Genomic DNA, 11,323 nt, shown 5'->3' with positions numbered 1-11,323 from the left:
ATCAAAGACGAATTCCAGAAACCCAATATCGATGAATTGAATCTCTACAACCCGGAATTGAATTTAATGACGAAAACCCGCAAATATTGGATTACTAGGGATCTAAGTCGGATTTGTGACGAATTATATATGTTAATGATGATGATTATAATATACATGTGAATTATATTCTGTTATGATGAAGGATTAACAAACAAACGAAACAAATAAAAGAACTTGACGAACAACAGAGGACGAACGAAGAAGAAAGGAAGCAGGAACTGCGGCAGCCTCACGAAGAGGCACAAAGAGAATCGCGCTCCTTCGAAGAGGCGCAGCGATTCTGCGTCCTTTCTCGACGGTTATCTACTGGAAATCCGTAAAAAAGAGATTTTAAAGCATGTTTTAGAAATCGGCTTTAATGGTATTTTCGACGTAAACCTTTCAATTGATTATACAATAAATAAATACAATAAATAAAAGAGAGATTAAACCCTCAGACTTACATGTTGACGAAACGAGAAGGACTAAGATATCGATTAGTGATGGTCGACGCGAATGCACAGAAAGTGCCCTCGTAAGAGGAAAACGATTAATTAATTAAGTTGATTGAGTGTAGTTGGTCAAATTGGTCGGTCATGCAAACGGGGAGGCTGGTACTCAGAAGGATCCGAGCTTACGTGGTCGAAAGTTCAAGCACGTAGACGCCGAAAAGTAAGAACAAAGTCTAGAATGCAAAGGGAGAAGAGAAGGGCGGACACTCGCGTGAGAAATATGAGGAGCGAAGGCTCCTATTTATACTAATCACGTGAAGGAATTAGGGTTTCGGAGACTCTTTGGAAGTGAATCTCAGAAAGATATGAAAAAGATACGAGAAACATGCGAAAAGGGCACGGGAAGAGGCGCAGCGCCCATCGCGTCTCTTGGAAGAGGCGCAAAGACACTGCCGCGTCTATTCCCAAGGGGTTTCCTCTTGCGGAAGAAAGATTTCCGTGTTTGAGTTATGGTAGGACGGAAATAATTCGGTTTTCCTTAATATCTTATGTGAATATTACGGGAAATTGCTTACTAAAAGATAAAATTTATGAAATATGGAATAGAAATATCCGGAACATTCCGAACATTCGACTCGGGATTTAATCATTTATCGAAAAATGGAGACGGTTTTAGGCCCGGACTCCGAATGTACTCTAATTACTGTCAAAACGACCGTATCGGAACGTAGATGACAACTAAGAGGTAAAGATTAATATTTGAGCAATCACTTGACGATAATCTTATGAACTGTCACAAATCGTTCCGCGTATCAAACATGCGGCCCAATCATCACCGGGTGGTTTGCGGAAGGTGCAGAAATGAGGTATCTACAGAGCCCCCACATTGACTGAGGCTTGGACAAGGCGAAAGTCAAAGTATAGCCATCAGGTCAATCGAAGATTACAACCTGACGACTATGGCGACGCGAGGCGGCTCAAGGGGTCTGAGCCAAGGACCCGTCGTCGGGAACATTTTAGAGTCTATCGACTATCGGGGAGGGTCGTTTAAAGTCAATTAGACTACGTAAGGAGGCTCGCCAGCCATAAGGAGAGACCATACCTGAGACTTCTTTCTCGAGATGCTTCCGGAGGTGCGTAGGAGCTAAGGTTAAGCATGGGAGCTAAGGGTAAGACCTAAAGGATACATAAGGATTGGTACTAGGGTGTGGGACCCTAAAGGAAAGCATCGGCGGGAGTGAGGCCTAAAGTAAGTTCAAATTAAGGGTAACTAAAGCTTGGGTATAGGAACTCTATTGGTTTGGGAACTTGAAGGCTTATGAACCTAAAAGGATTGGGATCCTATAGTTAAAAAAAGTCCTAATTTCGGGTTTACGAACCTAAGAAAGAAGGCTTTGGGTTTGGGAACTTCTGGAGAATGAGACCCTCGTCGCACTCTGCGGGGAAACGAGAAATATTGTGAGTAGCAGGACACAGGCGGGAACTGCTGAGAGAAAACTGCTTTGGGTAGTCTTCGGGAAATAATTGCGAGTAGCAGGACACAGGCGGGAACTGCTGGGAGGAAATCCGCTTAGGTATATCGTCAATCCTTATGTCTTGAGAGAGACAGTACGTCCGCTTACTCTCGCTAGAGACACGATTGGGAATTATTCTTCTCGTCATGAGAGGGAAAGTATATCCGCTTACTCTCGCTGGAGACATAATGAAGGTGTGTCGAATTCTGTGAGGGAACCAATGCTCGTTGCGACAAGTAGAAGGTCTTGGAAGGAATAAATAATACGCACCAGTCTGCTGCGGGCTTGGAAATGCGGGCCGAAACGAAAGAAAATCGCCAAACGGACCAAAAGAATGAAAATAACATCGGGGAAGAGGCGCACCAAAGACGGGCCTACAAATAACGAACTCATAACGAATTTTTGAAAATTCGTGTGGAGGGAACAAAAGGAAGAGGCGCAGCAAGAGCTGCGTCTCTTGGAAGAGGCGCAGCTCCTGCTGCGTCTATTCCCCAATTTGGTTTTCCTGCGTAAAAACGCGAAAATCAGGAGGTTTTGTTCATTTTTATTCGAAACACAAATCCCTCATTTCTCTCTCAAATCTTCACCATTTCCGCCAAGGTTTGATTCAAAAGTTCGCATTAATCATGACTAATCGAGGTATGTGTCTCAATCTTGCATTAATCTTCTACATTTGTCCAATTTTGAGCCGAAAAACCTAGGGTTTATGACCCTTTCGATCGAAAATTTGGGGCTTTTCCCCCAAATGAATTTGCCTTGCCAAATTGACATTAGAAATGGATAGTAGGTAGTGTTAGGAACATAACCATGTATTTGTTTCGAATTTTCATCAAGTTTTGAGCCTTTGAGTGAATTTTGATACGGTTTTACAGCTGAGCCGTAAATTGCTTCGAAAATAGCCTTAGGATTGCCCATTTGTAATGAAACTTGATATTTGGGATCCTTGAATGATCGGTAAACTTTCTACCATCTCGGAATTTTGGTTTGTGACAGCTTTTTCAGGGCACTTTTCTAGGGCATAATCGCCATTATAGCGAAATGCTGTCGAAATTTCGACTCGAATCCGGAACTAGGCTTTGAATTAGGCTTGACTTGACCCAATTTATCACATGAGTGATCGGGTAGGTGGGAATATGGCCAAGGATGGCAAGAAAAGATCGGTTTCAGGGCTTCCGAAGGCTCGAAAATCCCTTAACCAAGGCTTGTCGTCATGTGACGCGGCCTAAATTTTCTTTAATGTTGCAGGTGATGAGGCTTCTACTTCTGGGAGAGCTCCTATGGAGATCGACGTTGCTACCGTCGAGGAGGCTTTAGAGCAGGCCTTCACGCGCTGCGGTGATGGCTGCTGGGGACGAGGCTCACGAGGAGGAGGCCGTTGAGGAGGAGGAGGCCCCGAGACGGGCCAACGTCGGACGAGGAGGTCGTCAGCTGAGAGGAGCTCCTATGTGGGCTGAGACTTGGGAGAGCAGGCACCTGGTGTGGGCTGCAGAGGGTCACCTGTCCTACAGGATGGTGAAGAGTTTGGTAAATAGGAATTCACTACTCATTACTCATCCTCTTTCGTTTTTTGTCCAAATTTCTTTCAAATTTCATTCAAAACTAAAGATAGCTTTTTTTCAAATCATAATAGGAGGCCAGGAACATCAGGTCATTTTCGGGCTACACGACAGCGATGGAGCACTACGAGCGGCTGTCGGCGGAGGAGAGGGCCATGATCGAGCGTGGAGCGTTCGGTCCTTTGGTTCAGGTCTGGAGGGATATCGCGAAGAGGAAGTTGCGGGCTAACCTTAGCCTGGTCCGTGCCTTCTTGGACCGATTCTGGGATACGACTTCCACGTTTCACATGCCTTTTGGTGAGGTGGGAGTCACTCTGGAGGACTACGGCATGATTTCTGGTCTGCCGTGCGGGACCGAGGAGGTGGTGTGGCCGGAGACTGCCATGAGGGCGGACTCGGCCGAGGCGAGGAGATTGATCGGCTGGAACTTGTCGCCGAAGGCTGTTATAGTGCCGGGTTTGATACCCAGTTCTTACGTTCGAGACTACTTTGCGGGGAAGAGCCCGACGCTGGTGACGATTGATGGGAGGGAGAGGGGTTCCTCCTCCCTATACAGCTGAGCAGAGGGCTCGTCTGTGCCTCTGGTGGTTTCTGTCTTCGATTTACCTCGGAGACAAGGGCGACAGGCTGTCGACGAAGCTTCTTCCCTTCCTTTCTGACCTGAGTTCCCTAGGACGTTGGGACTGGGTCACTGCTGGTTTCGCGGTCCTCATCCGCTTCATGAGGGCCATGGTTCGTCCAGAGTTGATGGAGAAGGGGACTTCTCCTGGTGCTGTCGGACCTGGACTACTGCTGGAGGTATGAACCTACCTTTAGACCAAAGTAAATTCCTTTTCTTTATCAAATTACGGAAGATCGTCATTGATTATTTTGCTTTTGCAAGCGTGGGTGTACTCCTACTTCCCGAGCCTCGCGCCCAAGAGGACGGAGCCGCTGGAGAGGGCCTATCCCGCGGTGAGGGATTGGGTGATGTGCCGGACGAAGAGCAAGCGTTCTTCTCACAATGTCTACCGGCGGGACGTGAACGCTCTTCAGCTGAGCAGCGTGAGTATCTCACTTATATTCACTTACTTCTTATATTTGCCTTTAATTGATCATAGGAATGATCTTTGCTTTATTTTGTCACAGTGGGTGCCCATACCTTGGGCGGAGTACGCTGGAGCGCCTCCTTTCGTGGCTGAGGTCCTTCGGCCTAGGAGCTCGGGCCGACTGCTGTTGAGGACGTCGATGGGTCCTGTGTGGTACTTGGGCGAGCGCTTGGCTCGTCAGTGCTCGCGGGGCATGTTGACGGTTTCCATCGATCCTCCCAGGACGATGTTTAGGGAGCCTTCTGAGGCCGAGAGGGAGGCGGACTTGGCTGGTGCCAGTGGTGACGCCCTTCTTCTTCCTGGTGAGGACTACTCGGCGTTCCTTTACGGGAGATTGGCGTACTGGCCGGTAGTGGTGAGTATCTTTTATTTTTACTTTTGATTTGATTTTTGAGAATGATGAAAGATCATCGATTGATGAGAACCATTTGTCTTTGCAGGAGGTCGAGGCGGCGGGCATCGAGCCCCCAGAGTACCCCGAGACCCTCGAGTACACTGACGCGACCGGGAGGACGACGATCTCCGAGCTGCGTAACTTTGACGTAGCCGTGACGGATGCTGGCCTGGACGATTGGCAGCATCTGATTCGGAGGGTGAGCCTCTAATTTATATATCCTTTGTGTAAGAACACATTTGGTTGAGTTTGTTCAATTGTTTGAGAATTTCTTTTTGAAAATGCAGGTTGCGCCGTCTCGGTTCGTGGTGTTGTGGAGGGTGGCCAACCGGCTGCGAGCTACCGCCGTCGAGGCAGTTGTCGGCGGTCGAGGTCGTCAAGTATGAACCTTACGCCTGTTTCCATTTTTTGATTTTTGATTTTCTAATTTTGCTTGAATTGATTGACATGAGCCAATTTATCGTTTAGGGTGACCGCGAGCTGGAGCGAGAGTTGACCCAGTCTCGGGAGGAGACAGCTCGCGTGTTGAGGGAGCTCGAGGTTCGGGATGTCGAGATCGCCGCTCTTGTGGCGAGGGTTGCAGAGTTGGAGGGCGCTCAGCAGTAGTTTTGTGTAGCTTTTTTGTTTGTTGGCTGTGTCTTGTACATTTGTACATTGGGATTATCATTTTGAACATTTTTGGACTTTGTTTTGGGGCTCGAGCCCCCAGTTTGTACATTTCCTCCGTTTGGTATATATACGATGGCCTGAGTGCCTTTGCTGCTGGGTTGTGTTGCTTGTATCTGCAGGTTACTTTCGAACAGGTTTGGTAGATGACGGTTTACGCCGTCATGCTGCCGAAATTTACATAGAAAAAACACGCAAAGCATACATTTTTTATATACATATGGCCTTAATTAGCGCAAAATGAGAGACTCAAAAGAACGCGAAAAATGCAAAAATGCAAAAATTTTGCCGGAAATGACCGGACGGTAGGGAGGGCTACCCCCTAAAAAAAAAGAAAAAATAGAAATCTATAAGTTTTAGAAATGAAATTAAAGAATAGAAATTAATATTTAAAATGAAAATTATTTCCTAAAATGAAAAAAGTGTGATATAGTGGCAGAAATGTCGATGTCGCCTCGAAATGCGTGCCCGCGAAATTAGGAAACCTGAAACATGGTAATCTTCCCGTATTTACCAAAATAATAGCCTGTACGAATAGGAAATTATTCGTTATGAAATTAGGAAAGATCCAACGCGGAAAATCACAGAAGTGAAGCTCAGGAAGAGGCGCAGCATGAGCTGCGTCCCTTTGAAGAGGCGCAACAGTCTTTGCGCTGTTCCCGTGTTGTTCTATTCGACGGATTTTTGGAAACAGCAATTAGTATAAATAGAAACGTCGATGGAGCTTTTATTCACACAAATCTTCCGTCTCATCTTCGTCTAAATACACAAAATTCTTCAAAATAAATTTTCTCATCATGAATACTTTAGAGATCCGCTTGAAGGAATGGACCAATGAATTTTCAAATATGGAGAAGCATGATATGGGCTCTTATAACTTTGGATCGTTGTTGAGTTTGAAACTTATCAAGGTTGTGAAACCGTTCTTGGATGCTTGCCTTGACTATTACCATGTTTTTGCGTTCCCTGGAGGTGATATTTGCCCCTTTCCTGAAGAAATTGCTGCTATTGGTGGATGGGACCCCGAACATTTGCCTGCCATTCCTTCTACTTCTCAAGGGTACAAAAGCAAATCTAGAGATTTGCTTGGATTGACTAGACTTGAGGTGGACCGACTAGTTACCTCGAAAGGTGTGAGGATGTTGGACTTCATAGATCGATTTATCAACAGGGCCGACCCCACCGTTTCTCATGTTGCTAGGCGGAGGGCATTTGGCTTTTGCTTTTTTGCATGTGTATGTCTTCCAAGGGCATGTTGATGAAGACTTGCGAGGTGATCCCCGTCTTTTGGGCCTTGTTGAGCAGATGGAGCTGCGCAGGAGCCCAGCTTGCTTATGCTTAGGAGAGATCATATTGGGCTTGGATAATAGGAAATCCAACCGTGATCTGCCATTCTTGGGGAGTCCCGTCATTTTGCAGGTAAAAGACACTTTTTTTTTTCTTTTTTTTGTTTTCGTTTTTGTTTTCTTTTTTTTTTTTTTTTTTTTTTTTTTTTTTTTTTTTTTTTGTTTTTTTTTTTTTTTTGTTTTTTTGTTTTTTTTTTGTTTTGATGTCTAATACCTACTTTTGGTAGGTTTGGCTTATGGAGCGGCTCCGATTGATCGAGCCCCCAGTTCATGCGCTTTCCTATCATGCCCGTTCGATTGCGATGAGGACGCGGTTGTATATGGTTGACTTCACCCGGGTCTGTGATTATTGGAAGAACAAGCTGAAGAGTGATGATGGCCCGTTGATCAGGTGGGTCGTACCGTGGTGGCACCTCAAGTCCGTCACTGGGGTGTCTTCTTTGGATCCCACTAGGTCGGTGCGCATTCCCGGGCTGGAGTTTATGGTATGCATCTTTCCGGAAAGGCTGATGAGGCAAGTTGGGCTGAAACAGACGATTCCGAGGCTTGATACCGTCCCTTGATGCTATGGCGCTTACTACGGAGAGCCGAAGAGAGTGGGCTATCAAATGGGCCCAAAGAAACATGTGGTTCTTGAATTTCTCCGCCAATACTTTATGGGTGTCGGATTCTTATCTGAGGTGGAGAAAGGCTACAACTCCGGAAGAGCGCGAGAAATTGAGGAAGCGCGAGCCTATCGACTACAAGGTGCGCGAGGGAGAGAAAGAGAAGGAGAAGCATCTGACATAGGGAGAAGAAGAAGCCGGGCTTCAAGTCATTCATCCTTCGAAGAAACCAAAGACTGCTCCTGTCGCGGGAATGGTGATTGGCAAGAATGGAAAAGCTAGACCTCGAGAAAGGCCGTTGGTGATTAGGTCTGAAGTGGCGCAAGAGCGTCCGGCTCGAGGTCGTGACAAGAAATATGACAAGAATGACAAGGGCAAGGGGAAGATGGAGGAATAGCCCAAGTCTCTTTATTATTATTTGATTATTATTATTATTGTTGTTATAATAAAAAGGAGGGATTTTTAGAATCCTAGCCTATTCTATTTTTTATTATGTAGCGTATTATTATTAGAAGAAAATGAATGAAATAAAAAGGTTAAGTGGTTATGAAACCGTGGTGATTTTCTATCTATTATTCTTGTCGAATTTCAAATGCAATTCAAATGTCCTTCTATTTACACAGTAGATATGATGGGTTGAATCCCGTGAAGGATTGCCTACGTATTCACTTAAAAAGCGAAGTCAAACCCTTGCGCGTAGTTCGAGTAAATGTAAAAGAATAATTGTTCGAAGCAAGAGCTTGTAATGAAAGTAGAAAATAAGCATGAGCTTTTGCTTACTCTGAAGGTGCGAATTTAGTTTGTTTGATGATACGAGGATGACAAATTTGTCAAAATGCAAGAGCACAGTGACATTTAGCTTATTTCAGCTTGGCCAGGGGCCGTTTATTTAGTGCCACAAGAGCGACACGTGGGGTTACGCGAGGCGCGTTTTCATTCCTATTCTAGGCATAGTATCGTTTCAGTTGGTCAAGGTTTGTTGGGTTTGAAAACTCATTCCCATGTAGGTCTGTGATCCTAACCGCACCCCCAGGGAGTATGGATTTGACTAAAAATGGTCCGGCCCAATTAGGTTTGAATTTTCCCCGTGGGTCGACAGGTAAAAGAGCTCTAACCGATTTAAGCACCAAGTCTCCTTCTTTGATGTTCCTTGGCCTAACCCTTTTGTTGAAAGCCCGTTTGATATGTGCTTGATATGTTTGGACATTATGCAAGGCGCGCAGCCTACGTTCATCCAGGAGGATGAGTTCTTCATATCTATCCCTTTTCCAATCGGCTTCCGGGATTTGAATTTCTAGCAAAATACGCAAGGATGGTATTTCTAGCTCGACTGGTTGTACATCTTCCATGCCGTAGGTCAAATAGAAAGGAGTAGCCCCAGTGGGCGTCCTGACAGATGTACGATACCCCCATAAAGCAAAGGGTATCTTGCTTGGCCAATCTCTATAGTTGTCAATCATTTTCTTGAGAATTGTGACAACATTCTTGTTTGCCGCCTCTACCGCGCCGTTAGTCTGTGGTCTATAGGGCGAAGAGTGGTGATGCTTAATTTTGTATTTGGCTAGCAATTGTTCGGTTTCAGCTTGGAAATGCGATCCGTTATCGCTAATGATCTCATGTGGGCAACCATATCGACAGATGATGTTGTTTTGTATGAATTTTGCCACATTTTTAGCCGTAAGACCAGTGTAGGAAGCCGCTTCTACCCATTTGGTGAAATAGTCAATTGCTACTAGAATGAAACAGTGACCTCCTGTTCCGGCTGGGGTTATCTTCCCGATTATGTCAATTCCCCATGCAGAAAATGGCGAAGGGGATGTCATTATATAGAGCAATGAAGGAGGGACATGTTGTACATTCCCGAAGATTTGGCAGTTGTGGCAATGTCTTACGTATTTGATGCAATCGGATTCCATTGTGGTCCAATAATATCCCAAACGTGTGATTTTCTTTGCCATCATGGGCCCACTCATGTGAGGACCGCATTCTCCGTCATGGACTTCTTCCATCACCTTTCGTTCCTGTGAATGATCAAGGCAACGTAGGACTATACCAAGAGGTGTTCTTTTGTATAATTCTCCTTGCATCAAAATGTATTGGGAAGCTAGTAGGCGTATAGCACGTTGTCCCCTCTTATCCATATATGGTGGATAGGTACCATTAAGCTTAAAATTCAGGATTGCTTGGAACCAGGGTTCCTGCGCGATTTCCTCTTCATCGGTGATTTGGTGGACATAAGCCGGCTTTGACTGTCGTTCGATGCACAAAGGCATTTCCATCATGTGATCTGGCATATTAATCAATGATGCAAGTTTCGCAAGAACGTCTGCAAATTGATTTTCCTCCCGAGGTAGGTGTAGGTAGGTTACGTGATCAAAGAATTGAGCGACTTGGTCTATTCTAGCCTGATAAGGTGCGAGGCTTTCGCTTCGGATTTTCCAAGATCCTGTAACTTGGTTGATGATTAGGGATAAATCCCCATGCACTCGAAGGTTTTTGATGCCTAAACTCACTGCCGCTTGTAGTCCAATAAGACAAGCTTCGTATTCTGCAGCATTGTTTGTCACCTCGAAGTCGAGTTTGACAGCAATTGGTGTATGCTCACCTTCAGGAGAAATGAGCAACACTCCTATTCCGAATCCTCTTAAGTTTGATGCTCCATCAAAGTATAGGTCCCAGGAGTCTACATCAGTTTGGAGTACGTCCTCGTCTGGAAATGACCAAGTATCTATTGTTTGTGCGTCATTGATAGGATTTTCTGCGAAGAATTCGGCGACGGCGCGACCTTTTATAACTTTCAGTGGCACGTATTTGAGGTCGAATCTGAGAGCATCAAGGTCCATCTTGCTAGACGTCCGTTGAGGACGGGTTTCTCGAAGAGGTATTTGACTGGATCCATTTTGGAGTATATTTTGACGGAGTAGCTAAGCATGTAATGGCGTAGCTTCTTAGTTGCCCACACAAGAGCGAGGCATGTCTTTTCGAGTTGTGAGTATTTGCACTCATGGCCGTTCCGGTTACTGTGAGATATAAACCAAGAGGTTGATCTCGTTGTGGAGGCATGAGCACTGGTGGTTTAGCCAATATCTCCTTGATCCGGTCGAATGCCTTTTGACAATCCCCATCCCACATGGTGTGGTCTGTTTTCTTGAGTTTCTTGAAGATAGGCTCACAAATCATCGTAAGTTTCGATATGAATCGACTTATATATTGCACCTTTCCTAGGAATCCTCTGACTTCTTTTTCTGTTTGAGGTTGTGGCATTTCAATCAGAGCTTTGATTTTGGAAGGATCTATTTCTATACCTCGTTGGCTAACAACGTATCCCAGGAGTTTACCGGATGTTACCCCGAATGTGCATTTCTGAGGATTGAGCCTCATGTTGTACTTTCGTAGTCTTGCGAAGAACTTGCGAAGGTTCGCGATATGTCCCTCTCTTTCCTTAGATTTGACAATCATGTCGTCTACATATACCTCAACCTCTTTGTGCATCATGTCATGTAGGAGTGTAGTTGCGGTGCGTTGATATGTAGCTCCGACGTTGATTAATCAAAACGGCATTACCGTATAGCAGTAGGTTCCCCATTGGGTGACGAACGCGGTCTTGTGCATATCTTCCATGGCCATCTTGATTTGGTTATAACCCGCATACCCATTCATGAAGGATAGTAATGCGTGGTC

Source organism: Silene latifolia, chromosome 11 (genome assembly GCF_048544455.1).
Source record: "Silene latifolia isolate original U9 population chromosome 11, ASM4854445v1, whole genome shotgun sequence".
NCBI classification, from domain to species: domain Eukaryota; kingdom Viridiplantae; phylum Streptophyta; class Magnoliopsida; order Caryophyllales; family Caryophyllaceae; genus Silene; species Silene latifolia.
The sequence above is the reverse complement of the archived record's forward strand: the minus strand, read 5'-3'. Positions refer to the sequence as shown.